Genomic DNA, 26,301 nt, shown 5'->3' with positions numbered 1-26,301 from the left:
GTAGCAGTTAACTTTAGCGGGTTATTGCTTTACAGCATTTTTATTTTCCCATTAGGAGAAACTTCTTGTTTATTTCATTTTTCAAAGTTGGGACAAGCACCAGTTTCTTACAACACAAAGATATTTAGATATTTAGGAGAATGAACATATAATGCTAAAAGATTGATTTAAAACATGAGTTCAGTATTAAGATTATTTATTTGTTTTTTTTAAATATATATATATATGTATATGTATTAGGGGTGCAACGATATTCGTATCGATATTGAACCGTTCGATACAGTGCTTTCGGTTCGGTACGCATATGTATTGAACAATACAAAATTTTTAATTTATTTTATCAACTTTCCTTCTGACGATGCTGTCTGTGTTGAAGCTCAGTGAATCTGCGTTCGACTACTCCGCCTAGGCTCGACAGTGCAGCCTAGGCGGAGTAGTCGAATGCAGATTCACTGAGCGCTCAACACAGACAGCATCGTCAGAAGGAAGAGCGCAGGGCAAGCTAGCGAGACAGAAGTTAAGCTCTCCTTGCAACATGGACCTCCCCCACCCTCATTCAGATCTGGCATTTGGAATTATTTTGGTTTTCATGTGACGTATGACCCTGAAGGTAAGCGAGTCATGCACTAAAGTAAAACAGTATGTTGGATGTGCCATGCAATGCTCAATTACATGGGTGGGAACTAGTGTGTTAGCGCAGTTAGCTCGTTAACGTGTTGGCCGTCTAGCCCCATGCACGGGGTGATCGGCGGTAGCTCGTTAACGGAGATTTGCCGTGTTGTGGCGTTAAGGTCATTTCAACGAGATTAACCTGAAAGCACTAGTGGGAACACAACGAATATGACTGCACATTTACGCCGACATCATCCTAGTGCAAAGACAAGTGGAAGCAGAAAAAAAACAAGCAAGCATGCTACTAACTTTAGCCGAGTCATTTAGACAGCTGTTAGCACATGATTCTCCTTATATGTTTAATATGCTGCTGAGAATATAGCCCAGAAGAAGCGGATAGTATAGCTTTTATTTTGGAAAGAGCCATTTCTCTGTAATAAACTCTCTTTTCCAAAGATGAGTGATTCCTCAATCAGATACAGGGCTCGCAATATCACTAGCCCGACATCCCGGGGCTAGCGATCTTTTCAGTCGGGCTACCAAAATCTATCTCTGCCCTGCCCGTCGGGCTATTGTAGGAAAAATATATGTCAATGCTTTTGCATTCTTTCAGAAATGTAGCTGGGTAATTATGTCATTGGCATCGGTGAGCCACTGTCAATATGTGACATATTGAAATCGCGTTTGAATTTGCGCTTGTTTTTTTGCTTTCACTTTGCAATGACAGCACTGATCTGTGAGTGATGATAATTTGGGCACCAATTCCTCTGACATCGTCTTATTAATTGGTAGCTTACTATGCAAACATGACAAGTGAAATCTCCCGCAGCAAGCTTAAACATGTGAGAGGTTGATCGCGCAGAGAATCGCTGAGCTTATGTGAGTCCGTGTGTAAAAGCAGCAGGATATATATTTGACTACGATGACCTTCACAGACAGATATATATTTTAGTTCTGCTGAGCCAAATAAGACAGGTCAGGGTGAAGAAGTGACAGCCAAAGAAAAGCTTACCACAAAACGGAGAAGTTATGACAAATCAGACTATAAGGCAAAAAGAAAGTGCAGCTTTATGGTTTCTTGGACAAAAGAATTTCTGTGGCTGCAATATGACGAGCTAAATAACCAGGGCTGCACATAAGTGGTCCGCAGGTGCGCATTTGCTGTCAAAATAAAAAACACGCACAAGGGTTAGGGTTAAATTTAAAAACTGTACTTTTGAGTTAAAATATATATTTATAATTTTAATAAATGACAAATTAAAAAGGCATGAACATTTTTTTTGTATGGAAAAAATATCGAACCGTGACACCAAAGTATCGAACCGAACCGAACCGTGAATTTTGTGTATCGTTTGTTGGGGACTAGTTGCTGGTAGTTGCAGTTACTGCCTGATGGGAGGCAGCCTGTCTTGAAGCAGTCACGATCTGACTTGGACTCCCTGCAATTATTCTCAGACAGACTGTTGAAAGTCTGCAAATAATTGCCTTCTTCCCCTGAAGGGAGGGAGCATGTAATTCCTGTTCCTGTTGTTTGTTTGTCTGTCTGTCTGTTTGTTAGCAGCCCAGCATCCACAGTTTTCACGATATCATTTGGAAATTTTGTGCGATTGTAGATACCAATAACAACTTCATCTTATTTAATTTAGGATAAAATCGGGTCAAGGTCACACCAAATGTGAAGATCAGTAGAAACATATATTACGATAAGTATATTACCCCATAGTATGTAACAGTATACTAGCCCTTGGGGTACACGAGTACTTGGCTGAGCAGTTGATCTTGACCTTGATTATTGGTGCCCAAAGTTGAACTTGAAAAAAAAAATCAAAAAAACATATCAAGTAATATATCATACGAAAGGGCATGGAGAGAGCTGTACGACAACTTACTTTTTTCCTACAATGTCACAATGATGCCATAAAGTTTTGCAAAATCACACACTTTATCAATATATCTTCAAATTTCACGTTTTTGCAGCTTTTAGAAGACAAATATTTCAGCCAGTTCTGCTCTAATAATGTTGGTAAAGATATCAACAATACACCATTTTAGTATTTAATGCTTCAAGATCATAGGTCAAAGGCCAGGATCACATGACTTAAGGAGAAGCTTTTGTTTCCACTGGATCATAAAGCATGAACGTTTTTCCCTTCAGGGGGTGTTATGCACTCTGTGTGCTCTTCTATATCCTGCGATCCATCTGAGTCAGTCTGCACCAATAACCCGTCTCTGACATGTCACTTTGCACTGGACTCAAGTGGTTACCAAATGGTTGTATTCTGGTGATGTAACAATCAAGGTCATTGACCACCTTTGTCATTTTGTAGTTAGATTGCAGTCATGCAGCAGCTATATCACTATTAGTGGAAGAATTTGTGAATTTCTGTTTCAAACATACAAGGTTCTGGCTGGATTTCATTTTTGTGTATGCAAACAGCAGTAGATTTGCAACAGATGGCAACAGATTTACAATTTTTGCTGATTTATCACAGTTAACAACCATACTACCACAACCAGATTGTCACTGGTCAGAAAGTCACTCTGAAGATGACAACTGACAGCAAGCAGCGATTTCAAAGGTAACAAGATCGCAAATTCATTGCATGGGGTTGTAAAATAATAATTTTGGTTGAAACATTATTCCCCTAGAATGACTGTAGCATAAAATAAGCTAACTCACTGCTGCGACATGTCATACATGCATCAGAGTGGGTTCAATGGTTTCATCTCACTTTCTTAAAAAGAGTAAAATGTTGAACTTTTCCTGTAATATCTGTGATTATTTCAGTAAATAAACAAATAAATACACTGTGAGCTAAGCTGCCATTTCTTCACGTGTCTTGTGTTGTGTGCACATACATGCACCTGGTCATAAAAGTGTTTCTCTTGTGTCCTCTTGGATCTGGCATATATGTGCATGGGTCCTTGAAATCTCTATCAGAGAGATCTGCTGTTGACAGGCAGAGCCGAGGTCAGTTCCTGGCCCTCTCACCACGCTTTGTCTGTGGGATCCCAGGAATGCACAGGAATGTGGGCTCCGACAGGTGGCGAGGTCCACCTCACAAACAGACACACTCAGACACAACTGCACCCCCCACCCACCCACCAACCGTTAACTTACTTTTTCTCCCTCTGCTAGTTCGTCCTTCTCCGCTACACCTCTCTCCCTCAGTCTGTATCTGAAAAATAAATGTCAGCAAACTGCTCTCCTGTTTTCTGCCTGCGCAGTCAGGCACAAAAATGTAATAAGAACGGGAGTGCGGGCATCTCCTTTTATGTTTTCTTCTCTTGGCAATTTTCTTCTACCATCAGATCTGATTTTTGTTTGGACTCCACTGTCACCACATACAGGCAGACGTTCCCGTTCTCCCGCAGAAGGACTGCCAAGATGTTTCAGGTAAAACCAGACCCCTCGTTCAAAACTCTGGTTCATCTAATCTACCCCAGCATGGAGCCAGACAGATACAAACTGGAGAAATAACCTGTTTCAAGTAGCGCTGGATAAAACTGAGAAAACCCTTTGCTGTCAGCGCCCCCCCAATCATCCTACCACCCTCTTCCCTTCATTCAGCTTGTTATCATCAGTTAGATTATTGCTCCTGTAGAAACCTGGGGCTCCCTTGGGCTCCTCATGCTGCCAAATACAAAGTAAGAGCAAATTATTTATATTCACTTGCAATAACAACAAAAACATTAAGTTAGCACCCAGGTGTTAGCTATCATATGCTTGTTGAAAAAGTGGCCTTTTCTTTTTAGATATACCAACACTATGGATCCCAGTGTGAGGTACATTTATTAAAAATGCAGGTGTGAATAATAGCAATGATTGCTCCATTCAATTAAGCTTCCCAGTAAGCAAAATCCTGTGAAGTGGCTCACATGTATGCAAGTTTTCAAAGCAAGCCTGCTTTGAAAACATTACACCAGCTGCATCGGTGTTCGTGTGTCCAGTTTAAGAAAATATTTGTGCAATTAGTATTACAGAGTTATAATTAATTTCAATGTTTTGATTTATTTGTTTGTTTTTTGTTTTATATCAACACAAATCTTATTTTCCTTTTAATTAATGTGAAAAAATCACTTCGTCTTTTTTTTATATCAAAACAATGAGAAAAATTGAAGATTCTGTTTTTTACATGTCTACAGGCACTGCAAATAACTAAGCACAGACAAAAAATTATAGAATAATAGCAGCTATTTTTCATTTATAGCTTTTCACTAAACCGCCTGTTGTGTCAAGCTTTTGACATTTTTTTTAGGATGGAATTGGTCTGCCTTGTCTTTTTCCATGGAAAAATTTTGCAAGTGAAACACCACAGAGTTATTTAATACACTTTCACTGACAACTTTCACTGACCTGTCCTGGGTGCACCTCATCTCTCATCCTACGACAGCTGGTATGGACTTCTATTCCAGCCCCGGCAATCCTGAACTGGATAAGTGGCTGTGAAAAATAAAAGTGATAAGAGTAGAAGAGAATGGTAAATGGTATAAATGGCCTGTATTTGTATAGCGCTTTACTTAGTCCCTAAAGACCCCAAAGCGCTTTGCACTACATTCAGTCATCCACACATTCACACACACATTCACACACTGGTTGGATAAAAAATGAAACAATTCAATTCAATTCAATTCAATCTTTATTGGCAGACTACATGTCCATAAAAACAAGACAAGAAACACACACACACACACACAACTCCCCCCCCCCCCCCCCCCCCCCACACACACACACACAACACAAGGTATACCATTAAATATATATATGTATATAAATAAGTATATAAAGCATTTGTAAAAATATAAAACCATAATATACATAAAACACAATTACTTAAAATAAATCAATAAATACACAAACACTTTAACCAGTGCTTTCTGAGACTGGATGAGTAACGGGAACCACTCACTGTCGGATCTGTAAGTGCTAAAATTATACTGTTACTCGAACCATCCAGTCGTTCTCTAAAACTGAACATTAACTTTCTTAAAAGTGCTTTAAAAGTCCAGACACCCACAGCTACAAACATCTGACTGGCACTACCACTTCTAGGTATACTGCAAAGGATTCTCATCGCATCATTATATGCAACATGCAGCTTCTGCATGCTACATTGTTTGTAGGATGACCACAAGGGGGCAGTATATAGCGGTGTGCAATACGCTTTAAACAAAGCCACTTTAACTGGAAGTGAACAAAAGCTGAATTTGCGTGCAATAGTATTTGCCTGCACATAGAGCTTACATCGTTGTCTGTATATGTCATCATCATCATTCATTTGCTCAGTAATAAAGTGACCGAGGTATTTCACCTTTTTATGAACTTCAAGAGTTTTTTGTGCCAGTTTAAACAAAGGGAAATTTAGCTGTTTATCCTGCTTGGTTCTACATATCAAAACAGCACTTTTAGCAGCATTGTACTCAATGTCATATTGCACACCATATTCAGTACAGACATTAAGAAGATCCTGTAACCCAGCACTGCTTGGACTAAAAACAACCAGGTCATCTGCATACATAAGATGATTTATCAGTGCTTCACCTAATATACACCCAGTGTTACAGGCTCTCAGCTGTATGGACAAATCATCGACATATAAATTAAATAAAATTGGAGACAAAATCCCACCCTGTCTGACACCATTGCTGACACCAAAGGGGGCAGAAATACTGCTTCCCCATTTAACCTGCATGTTCTGATGAGCGTACCAGTAAGCGAGAATCCTCACGATGTATTGAGGAACTCCCCGTGTCTTCAATTTATCAAAAAGTTTTCTGTGGTTCACTCGATCAAAAGCCTTAGAGGCATCAATGAAACACATGAGGACAGATGAATTTTTAGCCCTATACAACCTGACTATTTCCTTGAGTGCATATATGCACATGTCAGTGCCGTGCTTTGGTTTAAAGCCAAACTGATTATCCAGAGAAGAGATGAACACACTAACTCTATCAAACAGGATTCTTTCTAACACCTTAGATAAAATACTGGCTAGTGCAATCGGCCTGTAATTATCCAAACAGCTCACTTTTGCAGCTTTGTCTTTCATAACTGGTACCAGTAAAATACACAGCATTGAGTCTGGTAATATGCCATGAATCATAAACCCAGTGAAACAGAGTGCTAAAAGAGGAGCTAGCCTTAAACTAGCATGTTTTAAATGTTCTGCAGTGATGTGATCCAAACCAGAGGATTTATTATCAGACAACCTATGAATGGCTTCATATACTTCATGTGTCCTTACACTTATTGTGTCATTACTCATGTCAAGATTGTCCTCATATGGATCACTTTTTATACAGTTAAACAACGCACTGTAATGCTGTCTCCATAATGCTGCAATGTTATCTGCCCCAGAAACACCTTCAACAGTTGATGGTAGAGATGGTTTACAGTTATTAAGAGCTTTCACCTCTTTCCAAAAATCTGCCATATTATTACACAACATTTTCCTGGCCAAAGAATCTGCTCTCAGCATTTGCTCATTTTTAGTTATAAAGCGAACAGCGTACTTATATCTGGCATTCGCACATTTTTTCTGTTCAAATTCTGGGCCTTGTTTAGGTCTTCCAGCCATGGCCCAACATTTATAAGCTATGCGAGCTTCATCATGGTACATGGATACATGTTCTTTCCAGCCAGGTCTGATGTTAGGTTTCTTATGCTTATATTGTTTATCAAGCAGTGTACCACTTTCATGCAGAGCAGTCACTATATCATCATACATGGAGCAGAGTAAATGTTTATGCACAGCATTCTTACAGTTGACATCCTTGCACAAAATAGCTTCTTTCGGCAAAGAAATGTTGTTCAGATGTATATCGGTATTACTATGATAAGCTAAGAAATCATCTTCACTACAAGCTGACCAGTCTAATTTTACACTGGTAGCAATATTAGCAATATTGTTTCCAGTTGTTGCTGGCATTTGTTCCACATTCACAGTAAAACCAAAAGGTATATGATCTGACACAGTTACCTCATACCTAATAGTCATGTTTGCTAAAGCTGCATGTCCATCAGCTGTACAGATACAGTGGTCCAGCCATGATGTACTATGCCAGGCTTCACTTATGTATGTATAGCTATCTGCAGGCAGTAACACTTTGGTAGACAAGATAAGATTATTAACTTGACAAAAATGAGTTAAGTGGTCAGCAAACTGAGAACTGCTGTCTGTGAGATCAGCATTAAAATCACCCAAAACATATATGCTGTAAGTATCATTGTCTTGAATAAATGCATTAATAAAAGCCAGCCTACTGAGGTATTCTTGCTCATTTTGACAAGATTCATAGGGAGTATAAATATTAAGAATGATAAAACTACTATTGTTCTGTGTATATTGTATACCAATACACCAGTCTACATCCAGTCTAATGGGCTTTATCACAGGGTCTATTTTTTTGTCCCAAAGCACAGCAACCCCTCCAGGTATTCTGCCTCTGACTATAGCTGTGCTGAGATCAGTTGTTGATTCCCCCACTCCCAAAAAACTTGCATTTAGACAGTTAAGTTTTCCCAGGTCCTGTTTGGACAACCATGTCTCCTGCAAGCATAAAATGTCACATTCTGCAAGCAGACTGTCCACAACAATCCGTCGAGCTTTGTCCCCTGCACTCTGTCCCAAACGTAGACCACGACAGTTGTAAGATAATACCCGAATAGACATCTTCATGTTGATACGTTGGTACCAAAAGGCGCAGTTATCTCCCCTGCTGGATCCACTGAGCTTGGCACCACCGTACCGGGCTTACGAGGTTCATAAAAACGCCGGACCAGAGCCCCTTCAGGCCAGAGTTCAGGATTGTACATTTCACCCACATCATTACATTCAGCAGTAACCTTGAAAGAGCTGAACCTGCTACGTTTACTAGCAATTTTTTGACAGGTCACATCTCTTTTAAGTTTCTCTCTCAAATACAGAGCAAGAGTTTCTGCATCTACATCCAGGGCAAATTTAGTGGCAAACACGCTCACCAATTTAGTTTTCACAGTTCTGATTGTACTCACAGCTCCAGTGCCGATAATCGATACAGGTCCAGGCCTCTTATTGTGTCCAGTGGTAGCAGCATGCATTCCTGAACCTGAATTAACCTTCTCCAGCTTGAGACGAGGCTTGCCATTTTTCACAACTTTACTCCATTGTGGAGAGCATGTAGAAAGCACTGTCTCAACGGGATCCTCCGTTGTTGCTGTAGTTTCCATATTACGGCCTCGGGCTGTCGTCGGAGCCCGATCTTGACCACATAGCAACATCTCCGGACAAAACGCTGACACTGTGCTTGTTGTCCCAGTCCTTGAAGCAGCCAAAGCTCCGGCTCCCTGCCTTCCGCGCGGGCCGCCTTTACTTCGATTCCCCCACCGCTCCTCTGCGTGTTTCCCCAGGGGAAAGTGGGAAGCGGTCCCCGACCCCTGAGCATTCAGCATAACAGGCTCAGCCGGTACCTCAGGCTGACACTCAAGAACAGTCACACGTTGGTCGACCTCCACAGCATTGGTCATAACTTGCTCGCAGACATCCGCCTGTAGTTTAACTACATGTTTTAAAGAAAATGAAAAATACAGTTAATGAAAAATCATACAATTCAAGTTGTTTTGGGGTTGTTGTTTTTTTTTTTTTACTTTTCTTTGTTTTTAATCTTGTCAGTGTGACGTGTCTCAACAGTCACACTGACAAAGTTTGGGACGAAGTTTACCTCAAGAACTTGAAGCATCTGAAGCAGCTCCTCTAACTATGAACTGCAGTGACAAAGACAGCCAGTCTCTGTCAGACATTACAGATTGTAATTTTGCATTGAAGCATCCTTGGAGTACATTTGCATTATGATTTGATTTTCATTTTCCTACATGTAGAGATACATATAGTACACAGTGTATTCAAATAGAACATATCTGCAGCCTTGTCTCCTTCCTCGCTCTTCCTTTAGTACAGTGCGGCATCTGACAACCTCTTGGTCTCTATTATTGGATCACTTCAGGGGGGGAACCAGAGCCATTCAGGCCACCTTTGACACCATCTTCAGCACTGTCCTGCAAGACTTCTGTGTCCTCTGATTAGATTTGACTCCTCAAATTGAATCTTCCTTGGAAACAAACACCCCTTTATGTACATGAACATGCACACAAACAAACTGGATACTGAAACCCTACTTAGTTGATTGTTTGCGCAGTGACTCTTACTCACAGTAAAAGCTGCTAATAGGGGCAAATTACTGCCAACAACTTAGAAATATCAAGTACCTAACTGCTTGGCCATAATATAGTTAACTGTTGACCAATCCAATTATGGGCCTGAGAGGGCCGAGTGGAGCCAGGGAGGAATGGATGGGATGGAGAGAGGGGTGTGCCAGCCTCAGGGGACAGGGGAGTGGAAGGTACCTGGCTTCTAGGCTGCTGACTGTCACTGTTTGGCTGTAATTGGATTTGGAGTGGACCACAGGGTAGAGTTGCCCCTGACATCCATACTTAAGCAGGCTATGTTATCTTATCAGTTTTTATTAGCTAACATAAAACAGCTTAGTGTCTCTTATTCCCGGTGTGTCATAAAATAAGCTTTCTTTAGTCTCATTTTAACTTGTGAGGACAATTTAGATTTCCCTGAGCTGCACTGTGTGAAAGATTGCAATTTAGGAGGCAGAAAGTGGTTCTTCAAACCAAAACGCTGAAGATAATTAAACAATTCAAAGAGCGCTTTTAAGGTTAAGGTAACAAAAACCCTCCAAAACCTTTAAATCTGTTGAGGACCGCGGCATGTTTGTTTTTCTTCTGCTGGGTGAGACATTAGACTGGTGGTGACCTAGGAGGTCAGCAAGAACACAGCTCTCAGCTCACCGGGTCAACTTTGTTTGACGTCGGGAAATATTAGAGCAGTGACTCAAACCAGGGCCGTTAATCTAAGCTAATGCAAGTTTGATGCAGCTGTATTTCTCCCTCTATCTCCACTTCATTTAACCGCCATTACCTCGGCATCGTTTCCTCATTCCACGTCCCTGTCCCTCCTTACCTCCCTCCCCCACCTCCCCCCGCTGTCTCCCCATGGTGTTCTGTTCAACTGTCTCCATTACTCGGACCCCCCCCCCCCTCGTTCCCTCCCCGGCACCGCTCCCCTTAGGCATCCCAAACCTCATTTACACAGATATGTTTAGCCAGCACAGGAAGCAACCCGTGCCCTTAACAAAATTACCGTCCAGCCAGCGAATGAGCCGCAGGGCTGGTCTGCGGGGACCAATCACAAAAGGGCCTCGACTGTAGCACTTCCTCCTTTTGAAAGGAATGGTGGTTCCAAAATGTTGACTCTCTTTTTTTTTTTGTATTCCCCATTTTGCAGTGCGACTTTAGACCCGACCATGAGCTTACCTCTCACAATGTGAACTAATGCAGTCCATTACAGCTTTTATATGCCTTCATGTGTAGCTTTGAATGATGGTGATGATAAGGGCGGTAATGATCGTGATGTAAATGCACTGAGTGCTGCGTTAACAGACCCAGGGTGCACGGCTGGGCTCTGATCACTATCTCTGCGGCGCCTCTGTAATTTGGCTCTGAAGTTGGCTCTATTAATGGGACTTTGCTTTTCCTTTTTCCTCTCATATCCTTTAATTCTCCCCATCCCTGCATTCCTCTCTGAGTCTTGTGAAACTCTTTTGTTCTTCCAGGCATGCTCTTTAAGAGATCACACTATTTATATTAAAGTTGATATGCCCACAACAACATTTGCCACTAATATTCTTTATATTTGCAAGGGCATGAAGTGCAACTATTTGGCCTCTTAGTAAACTTTAGCAACCTTTATTCTGAACATACCCTCATGGGTTTTACTGCTGCAGGCCTGTGGCTCTGTGGGAGCCTAAAGACTCCCAGTCTTTGATCAAACGGAGGCAGTCCTCTGTTTGATTCCCCATTTAATATTCCAGTGTTGTCTGTGGTCTTGAAGGGACCACGAGACCACTTAAACAACCCTGTCTTCCCACTCCTCCCCCTTAAATCTGTTTCAGTATGCATCGAGGAGTTTGGAGGGTAACCATGTGAGATATCTCTCCTCCCTCATTCCAATCACCTCTCCCTCCATGCCCTCTGCTCAGGTAATTAACTTCTCCCTCCCATCTCGATCCTCTCCATGCCCGGCCTCTCTCTCTGCTCCTTATCAGGGCTCCTTTCACACTGTTAAAACTATCAGCCCTTTTCCTCGTCCCCCCCGTCTAATTCCTCTGAAGGAGGTGGCGAATAGGTAAGAAACTAATCGAGACCTGCCTCCCACCGCCTCTGCTCTCTCATCCTGTCACTCCCCACATCTGCTCACAGCCGCTGTCTCTCATCAGTCGAATCACTCTGTACGTGTTTTGTCCCCTTTTTAAAAGAACTGGGGTTTTCACAGATTCATCTCTCTCACCTTCAGGTTGAATGGAGATTCAAGAGCGAGAGATTGGATTAATTAGACAAGTTATCCTGATCAGTGAAAGAGAGACTTGATCCTTGTTCACTATATCCTGATTAGGACCAGCACACACGCGCACATTGAAGAGGCGAGGTGAGCAGAGACAGGCTAAATCTTTGACTTTTGGAACTGCTGGGGATTAAGGGAGATTGTAATTGCTTTTCTCGCCCCCCCCGCCTCCTCATCTCAGTTCATTTGTATTGACAACTTGTTACTCCTGTGTCACACAGCAAAGAGCACAGAGGTCGCAGCTTGGTGAATAGAGTTGGAAGGACGAGTGACAAAGACAGAGCACGAATGAGGGTGCAAGGAAAAGAAAGAAGCTATCATCTTTCCTTCTAATACTCTAATGTCAACTTCTGATCTGATTCAGAACTTCTGTAAGAGTTAAAGTGCTCATAGTTCGGAGATGTGAATGGAGAACACACAAAGGAAGGCGCAATCTTTGACAGATACTCACTGTCACAATTATGATAGCGCACGATAATAAAGAGAGCTCTGACTGAATGTTAAAGGCATAAACTGGAGAAATGCACTCTACTCTCGCGCCTTCATTTTTGCCTCTCTGTGTCTTTTTCTTGCCTCCCACTATTTATATCCCCCTCTAACAGCCTGCGACTCGTAGTGTGTGGTACTGCTCACTGAGTTAGAGGTCAAGTGTTAAGTGTTGTGTGCGTGTGTGTGACGAGGATTTGTTCCAGATCGTGTGTGGTTAACCGAGACGAGGTGAAGTGCACTACTGAAAATGAGCTGAACCCCAAAGCACAAACAATCCACATCAAGTGTAATAAATATAAATTCAGCAAATACTGTAATGTATCAGTGTTTGAATGTTTGCGCTTAGATGCCGTTATTTCTACAAGTATAAAATAAATAAAATGAACTACAATTAGAAACAAATCCTTTTTGGAGTCTATTTAAAAACGTGCTTGTCCTGAAACTTTGCACATGGAAAGTAAGGCCATAAAGGGTGAAGAAAAGAAGCTTTTTAAACATTATTTAGGCAAAGAGCAATGTTTTAAGCACATTTTATGAGATTTGGCTGGTGATTATGGTGGTCCAGTTCATTAGCAACTTAATCACTCTAAATAACTGCCCAGAGATGTCACAAGACCATAAAGACGTTTTAAAAAAAGCTGTTAAGATAAAAAAAAAGTTGATTCTGAATATCAGAAATAGACAGAAAGGAGCTAAAATCATGTGAAAAACTAAGTACATCCCATTATTCAGTAGCTTGGAGAAACATCTTTAGCAGCAATAACTTGACGTTTTCATTTTCTGCACGACTTTATCAGTTTTTCATATTGTTGTGAAGGAATTTTTTACCGCTTCAGTTCATTGAGTTTAGGTACAGCTCTCTTGAAGTCTTGCATTTCAGCTGGGTTAGGGTCTGGACTTTGACTGGGTCTTTGAAGTCACTTTGTAGTTGATTTGCTGCTTTGCTCATTGTCCTGTTGTATGACCCAATTTCTGCCATGCTTTATCTGTCAGACACATGGCCTGACATCTGACTCGTGAAGTTCATGGTCAACTCATGATGTTTTTAAAAGTCCTCACAGTCATGGTGCCGAGCCCCATGGCCGCAAAACAAAGCCAAAACATCACCCTTCCACCATCGCAGCTAACAGTTGGCATGAGGTGTTTTTGCTGATATGCTTTGTTTGTTTTTTTGCCAAAAACACAATGCATCATGGGCATTCATCTCAACTTTGGTCTTGTCTGTCCAAGGGAAATAGTTTCAGCTGTCCTGTGGTTTGTTGAGATGCACCTTTGTCAAGATAACCCATGATGTCAAGCATTCTCAAGGCAACCCTTCCAAACAAACCAGACTCAATCAGTCTTTTTCTAATTGTGTTGTGGTGAACTTTAATATCTATCCTGATCAGTGTTGGTCAAGTTACTTGAAAAAAGTAATCAGTAACTAATTACCAGTGTTGGGTAAGTTACTGTAAAATAGTAACTTAGTTACATTACTAGTTACTTCTCTCAAAAGTAACTCAGTTACTTCAAGTTACTCGTTACTTTCAAAGTAACTAGTTACTAGGGAAAGTAACTTTGGTTTTACTCAGAATTCTCTTGTTAATGTGTTTCTTCCATAACTTTGCCAGTCTTCTAGCTTGCTTACTTGCCACAGTGCACTGTGCCACCTACCAATAGAAAGGAAAAGATAATGTGCATATTTCCACGAGAGAAATCCCACACCTGGACCGTCGTTGACTGCTGCCATGATTCTAGCCTACGTCACAGCGTCATGTGCGCCTTTTACATCCAACACAAAAACTGCAGTCGTGGTGCTTTCGATTGTACTCAGAACTCGGAAATTCTGCCTTCTGAATAGGAAGATGTAGGCAACACCAGACTGCAGATGAGCTGCATACAGAGCTGGACTGGGACAGAAAATTGGCCCGGGCATTTTGACTAGAGACCGGCCCACCATTATAGCAAAAATCATAAAGCCTTTGAATGAAAATAAACACTGTTGTGACAGTGATGTACACTGTTTTGATGGTATATATGCATCAATCTATCAATCGTTTGTTGTAAGATTCAGATAATTATTTTTTTAAAAGCTAGACATTTTAAATGAGAATAAGAAAGAAAAGTATTTCTTTGTGCCCCCCTCTCCCTGTTAATGCCCTACATGCCCCCCTGGCAACACTTTGCTAGACCCGCCCCTGCACAGTTACCAGCTGTCAGCTACTTAGAAAAGGATCCTGGGGTTATTTGTCTCTCAGAAACAGTTCATAACTTCCCTTCAACTCATTCATGTCACCTAAAAGGTAAACCTGTTTCTCCATCACCTGTTCAGCTCTGATGATCCAGTAAGGACATCTCCTGGTTTCATCTTCATGTTTCCCTCTCACCAGATAACCAAACCATATCATGACCAGCAGGTTTACAGCTGTGGCTCCAGCAAACATCAGCTGATACTAGAAATTAATATTAAATAAATTCTAACAACAGCTGATCAAGCTTAAACGTGCTGCTGTTGTTTAGCGCGGCATCGGCTGGTTTCCTCTTTCTGGCGCAAAGTGAGCGATAAACAAACAAGAGAGAAAAGCCGATCAGCTGATCATTGATCAGTTTCATGATTGAAGTAGAAACGGGAGAGGGAGGGAGAGAATGAGAGAAGAAGAGGCAGCTGTGCAGCAAAGACAGAATAACTCCAGCTTTGTGCCTTTTCCATTGTAGCTGAATTACGGGACAAACTGTTCCTTTTCACCTCAATAAGAAACGCGTAATATTTTCTCTGAATACCAGGCGGGACGGTTGGCAACTCTAATAACTTATGAACAAAATAAAGTTCAACATCATTAACTTCATAGCACCACCCAGCTGTATAGAAACTCCGTCATGCTAGCTAGCACGCAGTACGGAAAAAGTCAGAATAACGAAAATAAACTCCACCTAAACTTGGTTCATATCTGACCCAGAGAGACTGCAGGTCATAACTTCTTACCTGAAGTTCAGTTCACACTTGGACCGGCGGCCGCCTCGGGTCTCTTTTCCTTCTGCGTCCCCTTTCCTTCATCCACCTGCTGGCCTCCACCACTTGCTAATGTTACTGAATCTGTGGAAGCTCCGCGATAGCCACCACACGAAGTAACGAGTAACGACCCTATCTAAATCCCAGTAACGACTAACGCGTTCCTGATTTTGGCATAATAACTAGTTACCGTGCTCGTTACCACAATAATAACGTAGTTACTGTAACGCGTTACTTAATAACGCGTTAGTCCCAACACTGCTAATTACTGATTACTTCCCCCAAAAAGTAATCCAGTTACTTTACTGATTACTTCTTTTCAAAAGAAATTAATTACTTAGTTACTTAGTTACTTTTTTAAAACACGATTTACAACCTGAATAGGTGATAAAGCGATAGATCTTTCAGCCCAATTCTACTTTTTCTGCATAATCCATCATACAAAATGTAATCAAATGGAAAAGTCTCTTTTTAAAACTTGTTTTATTAGTTTTAATCTTTTAACTTTATGCATCAAGCAAAAATTTAATTATATGCAACATTCTCTGACTGGAAGAAATTTGTTTAATATTTAAACCTATTTTGTACACATTCCAGCACATAAAATACATTTTTTGTGTGTGTTTACACTCAGTCTTTCAAATAGATGCAAGTAAAACACAGCAGAAAATAAATAAAGTCAAAGACTAGCGGTCCTGTTGCTCTATTTTCACCTGTAAAGCAGGAGTAGGGCAGGCGGAGGTTTACCCTGGTGCAGGTGTGCCGCGGCGGTCAGTGGAAGAATCCGCGAGTTTCTCTGTGAGTTTCCCATTACGTCGTAGCGCACTCGGTGCTTGTTTGGAAGTTTAGGGGGTTTTTTCGCTGTAAAAAGAAGTTTTCTTCCCACGCACAACGGACATTAATGTTTTTGTCACTTTTTATGGAATCAAACTCAAAATAAGGTCAGTACTTCCACGCTTTAAACGCTGCATGCTCATACTCTCTCCCGCACTAGATATATTGTCCCTTGTTGATCTGCACACAGTTGTTGTCACCAACGTCGCACTCGCTTACGTCTCTGTCATGAGACATTCTCACAAAAAAATCACGGTTTTAGTAACACATAACGCAGCGTTCCTACGGCAAAGTAACGGTAATCTAATTACCGTTTTTGCAATAGTAATCCCTTACTTTACTCGTTACTTGAAAAAAGTAATCGGATTACAGTAACACATTACAAGTAACGCGTTACTGCCCATCTCTGATCCTGATAGCTGACACCTGTGGAGTCTGAGCTCTTTGGTTTTCTGCACTCTGAGTATTGCACAGTTTGACCTGGGGGTGAATTTGTTGGGATTGTCAGTACTGGAAAGATTATGGCATTGTATTAAAATGCACCTGAATGCTCCAAACCAACCAGCATAATTTTATGCAGGTACTGATGATCAGTTAATATGTTGCATCAGATTTTATGTAACTGGCAGTAGTTTAGTTTGAGTTTGTTTAGTTTTTCCCAGGAGAGCATAGAGTTCTGCAAAAACTTTTTTTTCACATGACTGTAGCTCCTTCCTGTCTACTTCTGTCTAGTATTTTAAACATTCATATTTCATAAATTTGTTTATCTTAACAGGTTTCTTAAGTCTTTATAGTCATGTCTTGTCACATCCCTGGGCAATCATTCTGAGTGATCAAGGTCCTGGTGAATTATTATATTCACAAAGTAATTTGCTATTGGAGTAGCGTGATGGTAGAGGGCATTAGAGTCAAGACAAAAGTTTGACTTGTACAGGGGACAAATAGTGGATACACTGGGCATGTTGAATATGATGCTACCAGGGAGGAGGAAAAGAAGACCACAGATAAAATTCATGGATGTAGTGGAGGAGGACATGCAGAGGAATAATGTGACAGACAGGGATGCTAAAGTAAAAGGGTGAGATAGAGATGAAGAAGAAGAAAAAAAGAAGGTGATGATGATGCCTCAAAAAGGCCGATAATATCATAACGAGCCCACCTCACCCTGGTCATTCACTGTGGTGACAATAAACCTATTCAGTTCTATTCAATATTTGTGATGATCTTGGAGACAAGATGCCAAACTCTAACTGTATTTTACTGCTGTAATAAATCAGTTATTTCAAATATGAGCTGCCTGTCTGAATCGATTTATTGCATATATTTAACCTCGCTCTGTACAGTAGGACAGTGACTGTCATAAGCAGAGCCGAGGGTTGGTATTCGACTGGAACACGTCTACCTTCTGCTTTTCTCAACCTTCTAATGCCAGATTTACCCTAAATCAAACACACATTACTTCACAGTAATGGAGGGTGGTTTGATCACCTAAAACTCACACTGGCTGTAATGTCATAATTTTACTACAGAACTAGATGTTCATAACAGTTTTTGGTCAGTAAGGTTTTCAGCGGAACCTCAGACCTCTATCTGAGAAATTAGATTTAATGTGCTCTTTGTGCTGTGTTTCGACTACCACATAAACATTCCCAAATCAATGAGTGATAGTTTCAAATAACTCTAACTGTAATGACTTCTGTTATGAAATCCTCAGCTCGTTTATGCTAGACAGTATCAAAATCTGAAGTGAAGTCTTCATCTTTCAGCTCTGGATGTATCATATTGTCGGGACAAAATTATGTTCCCTCCTCCTTTTACACCTCTGTCTATAGCCCGGACAAAGACCTGGTTCACACACCCTCCTTACACTCCTTCCTCTCTTTCAGTCTTTCGAGTTTGCTTGTCTGCACCCACTGGCAAGGCAAAGGTCAGAAAGAGCTGGAGGGTTAAAAGGTGTTGGAGCTGTTGGTGTGCAGGAACAGGACACACAGAGTTAAAGAAAGAATGAGATATAGAGGAAATGGAAAGCTTAAACGAGAAGCTGCGATAGAAGAAAGAAAGCAGGAGAGCATTCGCAGTGCTTATCTCAACAAGAAGATTGGTTACGGAGACAGAGGAGAGAGGAGTTGGGAAGGAGAGTAGTTTAAATTTTTGAGATGGTAGGACAGCATAGCAGAGATGATGAGTATGGCTCTATGTAAAGCTCAACTTTGCCCATCACTTCTCCTGTTCTCTCTAGTGCGCCGACACAGGACGCTATTAGAAATGAGAGCACTAAATCCGGGGTCTGTTATGTCTGGTTTGTTTAGGTATTAATCTCTGCTAGTGCAGACATTAATGAGGCACAAAAGGACCGTGACATTTTTCTGATGTTTATATCTCACAACAGCAAACACTTACGTGTAAATGAAACAATTAAAAAAATGAACCTTCTGTTTTGCTTTTAGTATTGCCCTGCATGTACACAGGATGTTGTTTTAAATTATCCAGTACTGTACATGTATAAACAGGGTAGCTTTAATATGGCAGTAAAATTTCCAGAAATTACACTGTTTATTGTGCAGTTTATGACTTCTGATTAACCATAACTTGTCCTGCATTATCACTCTCATTCTTGTATTAATGGTATAAGGTAAAGCTTTAAGTATTTGAATACAAATTAAATAAAATTATTACAGTACAGAGATATATGATTATAGGTTATTGTTTAATACATCTGTTCCCCATTTCTCCCCATCTGTACCAGGCCTCGTAAGCAGTCTGGTCTAAGATTACCAACTAGATCTAAGCAGCTTTGTTGGCACAACAAAGACAGTGCATGCACTCAATGACAAACCATGGTGCTGCAAAAAATAAGCACCTCCCTAAATGTAAACAGAAAGATGGGCTGTGATAGTGTGCTCACTCTGTTTTGTCATGGTTCCGGCATCCTGTGTTTTTCTTTCGAATTTCATTGAGAGTAGGTATAAATTCAGTCTCCCTGAGTATTTTAAATGCAGCCTCCATCATTCAATCACTCTGTGACAGATGCTGCAAAGTGTCATTACAAGCAGCTCCCAGGCGGTGAACAGATACAGTCCCAAGATGCACAAGGTTACTGACAGATATGATTTTGGTGCGAATCAACCTCGAGCTGCTCTGGCACAATCAGGTCCCCATTTGAATGTTATAATGCCTCCACATACACGTGAAGAAGCAGAAAGGCTCCGGTCGCTAAGGGCGTAATGTGTTTGGGGTGGTGTCCTCTGCTGCACCCCTCTGGGTCTGTTTCATTGTCTCAAACTGGATTAGGATGGACAGATAAAGATGGAACGAGCGGAAAGAAAGATAATGCCATTAGTACCTGCAGACTGAGCACTAGTGATCCGCCATCAATCCAAACTCGTTCGACCACGATTGACTAGTGATAAAGACTTTTAAGTGAAGAGCACTTTGCCCTCTGTGTGATAACCATACATTTTGGGATGGTGCGTTTACTAGCAGAGTAAACATTACATGTATTAGCATTGGTCGTTTTTTAAAGGTTTGATTTTTGTGAATCAATCAGATGGAATCTCATTGCAAACCAGCTTCTCATTGACCATCTGTGTTGCGAGCAACCTGATGACGAGAGACTTGACTGTCTGGAATGCACAAGCCAGCAGTGGGCTTCGTATCTTTGTTCCCAGAATAATCAGTGGCTGTAGCCGTTTCCTATAAGTCAGCCAGAAATCTCCCTGTAAAAAGTAGAAATACCACAGACAAGAAAAGATAGCAGAATGTAACAGTAATAGTGAATTTGTGAGCCACAATCTGCTGCGATCTCCATTAAGTGGCAGTGAGCAGAGAGCCAGTCTGATAACCTTGCTGTCTGGGAGCCTGCACTATCTGTTAAGGGAAGACTTCATTGGATTAAGCATACCCTCCTACAAACCAAAACATCTGATCTCTAACTGATACATGGCATTATTAATTACTAAGTGAAATTACAGATGGACAGCTGGTAAATTAGTGAGTACACTGTGGGCAGGACATCCTGAAAGTCTTACAGGAACCTCCTTCACTCCTTTACCACCACCCCCACCACACACCACCACCATGATGCTTTTCAAAGGATTCTTTTTCAAATGGCAGCGAGCTGCATGTGTTTTAACACAACTCCGTCCGGATGTCTGTGCCAGTTATTTATTGTAAACCTACTGGCACTATAGGTGAATTTATTTTCTCAGTTATTATTTAATTGAGCATTATCCATGAAGTCAACCAGAACATGGAAAGCTTTTCCAACAATGGCAATGCTCAAATTCAAAGAGTTTGATATCAACCAGGATCAAACCTTGCACTAATGTGACCTCTTGGATGAGTCGTCACTGCGATGATCTTGGGGTAATTTTGGTGGCCGGCCAGTTAGAAATGGCTTTAAAGCCTTTTCCAGACGTTACTTTGTTTCTCATTTGTTCCTGAATTTCCTTGGATTGCAGCATGATGTCTGAGTTTTGAGCATCTTTTGGTCTACTCCGCTTTGTCATGAAGGTCCTATTTAAGTGATTTCTTGATTGAAAACAGGTGTGTCAGTCATCATGCCTGGGTATGGCTAGAGAAACTGAACTCAACTTTCTAAAAATGTGATACACCACAGTGACTTTATGTCATAATTTATATATAATTTCCCCCCTTAATCATAAACACCTTCATTTAGAAGCTACATTTTGTGTTTTTACATCTGTTATCTTTGTCTAGTTTTTAAATTTGCTTTATGATCTGAAACTTTTAAGTGTGACAAACACACAAAAACAGGAAATCAGGAAGGGGGCAACACTGTATGAGCATCCTATATATAATATGTTTCAGACGCACTATACTCATTAGTGTTTAGACTGTGGTCTTCAGTCTATATAAAATACCGAGGGCCACACTGAGAGCTGAAAATGGGAAGAAAACAAAAAGACTGATTGATCGAGATAAAAGAAGAGAAGCTGTAATGAGCCTCCCAGCTGACTTAGTGAATGACAAATCTGTCGCTGAGGTGTTGGAATAAAGCTTTGCTTTATTGCAAGTCTATTTAACAGCAAACATGATCTGCCAGATTTGTTTTTATTTATTCCTAATATTATATCTTGGAAATGTGATTGATATTAGTGTGAGTGAGATAATGTGCCGCTTGTAGCAAAGCTATTGCCTCAGTGTTATTTGAAAGGAAGCGTGCTGGCATGAATGAAGATGCTTGAATGCAGAGAGGGAGAAAGCGAGCATTAACACTGTGGAAGCGGCGCTGTTCATTTGTCAGGAGATGGATTGCAGCCATTGAGAGGAAAAGCTTTTAATTTGGCTCTGGTGTGGTAATTAGGTTTCAATTCGCTGTGCTCACTAAGAGGAATGGGGAGGGTAATGAAGTTAGTCATTTTACTGTGTGTGTTTGGAGAGAGGAAGAGGAGTGGGCGGAGGGGTTAAGTATGCACACTCTACATTTTTTAGTGCCTCTCTCTGGCTCTCATACTCTAATTCATTGTGTAATGCTGTTTATTGCGGGTATCACCATGCTTTAATGCATTAGTTAAGTGGTCCCAACACATTACTGTAATGGAGATAGAACATGAAAACACGGTGAAACCTGATATACCTCCACTCTCCGGCTCTCTCTTCTCCAACTTAATAATGTGGCTCTTCACCCAATACAAAATATTTTCCTTCTGTCTCGTTTGTTCTCTGTAATTTCCCCAAAGTCTCCTTCCCCCGATCTCTTTTCCCTTTGCGTCTGAACTGTGTTTATGTCACTAATGGCTTGGTATAACATGCAGAAAGGACAGGACATGGGAAGCTCGGGTTACATGACCTGGGAAAAAGAGGAGAGGAGGAAGCAGAGTTTTCTTCCTTTCCCGAGAAGGAAGCATTATATGCTGGCCACAGAAGAATGAATTAACATGGGAGAAGACGTGTATACTGATGCTGTATCTTTTAGTATATGTGGAAAATTAAAGCAATTTCTTCAATTAAAAATGAGCAGAACATAGTATATAGTTATGATCATGTTTTAGTTTAAAACAAGTTTGAAACGTGCATATGTTTTGGTTTGCATATTCCTGTCCATGTGTGCTTGTTAACACACAGAGACTTATGCCTCATGTGTATGCGTCTGTGTGTGTGTGTTTGTATATGTGGCGGTGGGCACAGTAGCCACATGACGACCCCTGTGTGACCCCTGAGAAGCGTGTAGGCGCCGGGTTCAGTCTGACTCTTGTCACATGATCCTCTGCTGCCCTCCCTCTCCATTCACAATAGAGTATTAATCTGAACAACACACACATGCACACAGCTCAAAAGCAGCCGCGCACGCCTTGCGCAAAATAAAACTCACACATATATATTAATGCTGTCTTTCTCTCCATGTGCAGAACAACACAACAGTCGCTATCTTAAATACAGTTTTCTATGTTCATGTTTGTTTGTCTTCTTTATTTAATGCTCCCTGCACAGTCTCATCTGTGGGAGGATGGCTGAAAAGTTTTGTCAAAGTCTCCATTCACAGGCCTCACAGCACTGCTTGGGTATCTCTCCTTCTGTCTGCTCACTCTCTCCCTCTCTGTGGTTCGTCATTAAGGGATTAGAGGGGTGAGAGACGGATGAGGTGGTCTCAGGTGGCGCTGGGTTTAGTGTAAATAGAGGACGTGTGCCTTCTGTCAATCATTTCACCCGCTTTTGCCCAAGCGGATTCAAAGCGCTGTGCAGATTTTTAGTTTTTTAATCGTTATGTCTCTGACCGGTCGATATCAGTTAATATACTGTTACTTCGCTTGCTGAAGTTGACTTCCTCTTACCTTTCCCGTCTCTCCCACGGTTGGGGCGCAGGGCCTCCAGTGTCCCGGCATCCTTGGTGTGTGGGCTGACTCTAGCCTGGCTTCCTGTCATAGAAAATTGCGGAACCATGTTCCCTACACACACACGGCCTCAGCAGCCTGCAGCCATAGGTGGTAAGACTGAGTGTGTACGTGTGTGTGTGTGTGATATAGTATATGCTGCTCGCTCATGCAATATAGACCACTTTAAGAAAACCTTCACAATAAACCCATTCAAGGTGCTTTAGGTTCTCCGATATCCTGACACACACATAAAAACATAATTGATGAAAAAGCTTAATTTCTCTTTAGCACAGTGAGTTTTAGTCATACTTTTTAATGAAAAGCAGTGCACGCATACATACAAAGTTACAGTAACTGTGGTTTACAGGGTAACTGGGGTACTCATACACATGCAGGTGTAACAGGAGTACAGCTCGGTACAAGGTGTAATTTATAGGTGGAGAAGATGAGTAGGGTGAAGTTTCAGAACATGGACTAATAACCTCACGGCGTCACTCAATCCATGGCGATTGTGCCGGAGCTCCTTGGCTGCGTTGTTGGAGCAATCTGAGCAGCATTGTTCCCATATGTGGCCCAGAGAAGTGGTTCATGAAGGAAGTATTTTCTTAAATGACAATAAAAAGCACAATAAGAGGGTGTAAGCAAGCGGTTTGATCATGTGTAGATCACAAAGGATTCATTTTAGAAGAGACAGATGGATTTCCTTACACTGTGTGCACTTGAGTATGGGGAGGCTGAAGTGTGTGAAAATCTCAGAATGAATATGTGCTCACATGATATATTTGTTTTTGTAACTCACACAAATCTCTGTTCTTGAGGTGAGATTTGGCCCATACAAAGCAGCAGAAAGATTTCTGCTTCACACATCATCTTATTGGTGTTTGACTTTGAATTTTGTCTGTTTTTGTTTATTTTTGTTTTGCTTTTGTAAAGGTCAATGTCTCCAACCTCTAGACTGATGTAAGTGGCTGGGCTTGGGCCTACACTGACTCCAGAACCTTCACAGTGGCACAGAAAACACATTGTGCGAAAACCAGCTGCCTAGACTGGTTGTTAGCACTTTTTTACTCTGCTTGTGCATGAGATCCTTCCAGGTGGAGAACATGCTGATTTCAGGAAGTTGAGGGCAGGAGTTAACCCTAACCTGTCCACAGAAAGATGATTTCTTCAGCTCACCATCCTCTGGCTCTGGATATGCTGGTGGGCTGGTCGGCCAATGCTCCTCGGATTGACGTAAAAACTCAGGGCCTTGGTGCCACCGGTGTGGTCGTGACAGCTCCTTCAAGGTCTTGCCCCGGGTAATGTCATCAGCGGGGTTATTTGCGCTAACCACATATCTCCAGGTACTCCTATCTGTAAGACTCTGGTTCTCTGCCACCCGCGTGCCCACAAAAACTTTATAGCTGCAAGATTCTGACTTGATCCATTTGAGAACAGTAGTAGAGTCCGACCAGAGAATAACCTTTCGAATGGGCAGTGTGAGCTCAGCTTGAAGGAGACCAGCTAGTTGTGCATTAGTGAGAGCGACACTTAGCTCCAACCGTGGCATGGAAAACTGTTTCTTTGGAGCCACCCGGGATCTAGCCATTACAAATGCAACATAGACTTCCTTCTGAGCAGTTTCTGTCCGCAGGTAAGCGACAGACCATATGCTCTCCCGGAAGCGTCGCAAAAGATGTGAAGATCTCTGCTTGAAGCAGATGAATCAGCAGACGCTGGTGCATAAGATCTGGGGATTTCCATTTGGATAAGATCAGGAATCTCCCTTTCCCAGGTAAGCCATCTGTCACAAAGGCTAGGTGGCTGGATTGGGTCGTCCTAGCCGAGGTGCTACTTCCAGAGATCCTGTACCAGAATCTTGGCCCGTGTGGTGAACGGTACTATATAACCTAGCGGATCGTACTGACACAAGTGTTTTGTAGACGTTCCTCAGTGTGGGTTCAGTTCTCTCCCCCAGTCGATGTCTGTATTTGAAGGAGTCACGAAGTCAATCCCAGAGTTGGCTCCGAAAGGTCCGTGCTAGACTGAGAGAGCCATAGGTCACTACTCTCAGATCTCACATTGGATGGAAGATGTTCAATGACAGCAGGGATGTTGCTGGCCCATTGACGTATCTCAAAGCCCCCGGAGTGGAGCAGCTGGCGCAGACTGTCGACTAGGGCCTTAGCTTCCTCTTGGGAGTGGGTGCTGCGGAGGCAGTTATCCACGCAGAACGACTGCTCTACACAATTGACGAGGTCATGATTGGACCTACAAGTGTCCCAGACGTGCTGCTGCAGTGCATAGATGGCGCAGCAAGGGCTGCATGTAGTGCCAAATGGTAGCACTTACCATTCATAGATCTTCGTCTCTTCATCTCTCTTCATGTCCCGCCAGAGGAAGTGCAGCACTGGTTTGTCTCCTGGCAAAAGGTGTATCTGGTGGAACATATCTTTGATGTTGTCACTCACAGCAACTGGATACTGTCGAAACCGAAGAAGAACTCCTAGCAAAGATGGACCTAGGGCAGATCCAGGGAGGAGAATAGAGTTGAGGGATTTCCCTTCGTACTGGAAAGAGCAGTTAAAGACGATCCTGTCCTTGTTATTGTGTCGCACCATGTGGTGAGGTATGAACCAGGATTCTGCAGTGGTTCTAGCTATCTCATGTGGCACCACGGCTATATAGCCCAACTTCTCCAGCTTCTGAATCTCCTGACAATATACTTCAGCGCGTTATGAGTCTTTGACAAGTCTCCTCTCTGTACTGTGCAGACTTGGCAAGATGCCTAGTAATCAGAATCAGAATCAGAATCAGAATCAAGAGGTAAGAGGTATCAGTTGCAAAGGTAGTAGACCGAGGTCCAGCTGGAACAGTTGGGTGCAGCACTTGGGACATGCATTGAGAATGCAATGGATGCGAGGCCATGGTTACTGGAGGTGGAGCTACCACGGGCGCTGGAGGCTGAGTCACGGTAAGTGGTAAGGGTGGAGTGACTAGCGGTATGGAGGCTGACCCACAGGACTGACTGAAGGTAGAGCTGCATGGGAATTACTATCCTCCGATGGGCATGGTGAGACTCTGGAACCACTGGGTTCTTGTGCTTTCTCTTTAA

General features: G+C 41.9%; 1 long non-coding RNA gene across 1 annotated transcript; it reads right to left on the bottom strand.

The window, feature by feature from the left end:
* Positions 1–3,349: 3,349 nt before the first annotated feature.
* LOC309706568 lies at positions 3,350–15,794 on the bottom strand. The gene is made up of 3 exons (XR_014276761.1): positions 15,511–15,794; positions 4,970–5,056; positions 3,350–4,246 (listed from the first exon to the last, which is right to left on the bottom strand). It is a non-coding gene; the product is annotated as an uncharacterized lncRNA (long non-coding RNA).
* Between the last annotated feature and the right edge of the window lie 10,507 nt (positions 15,795–26,301).

Source organism: Aulonocara stuartgranti (genome assembly GCF_965226115.1).
Source record: "Aulonocara stuartgranti genome assembly, chromosome: 5".
Lineage (NCBI taxonomy): Eukaryota > Metazoa > Chordata > Actinopteri > Cichliformes > Cichlidae > Aulonocara > Aulonocara stuartgranti.
The sequence above is the reverse complement of the archived record's forward strand: the minus strand, read 5'-3'. Positions and strand labels throughout refer to the sequence as shown.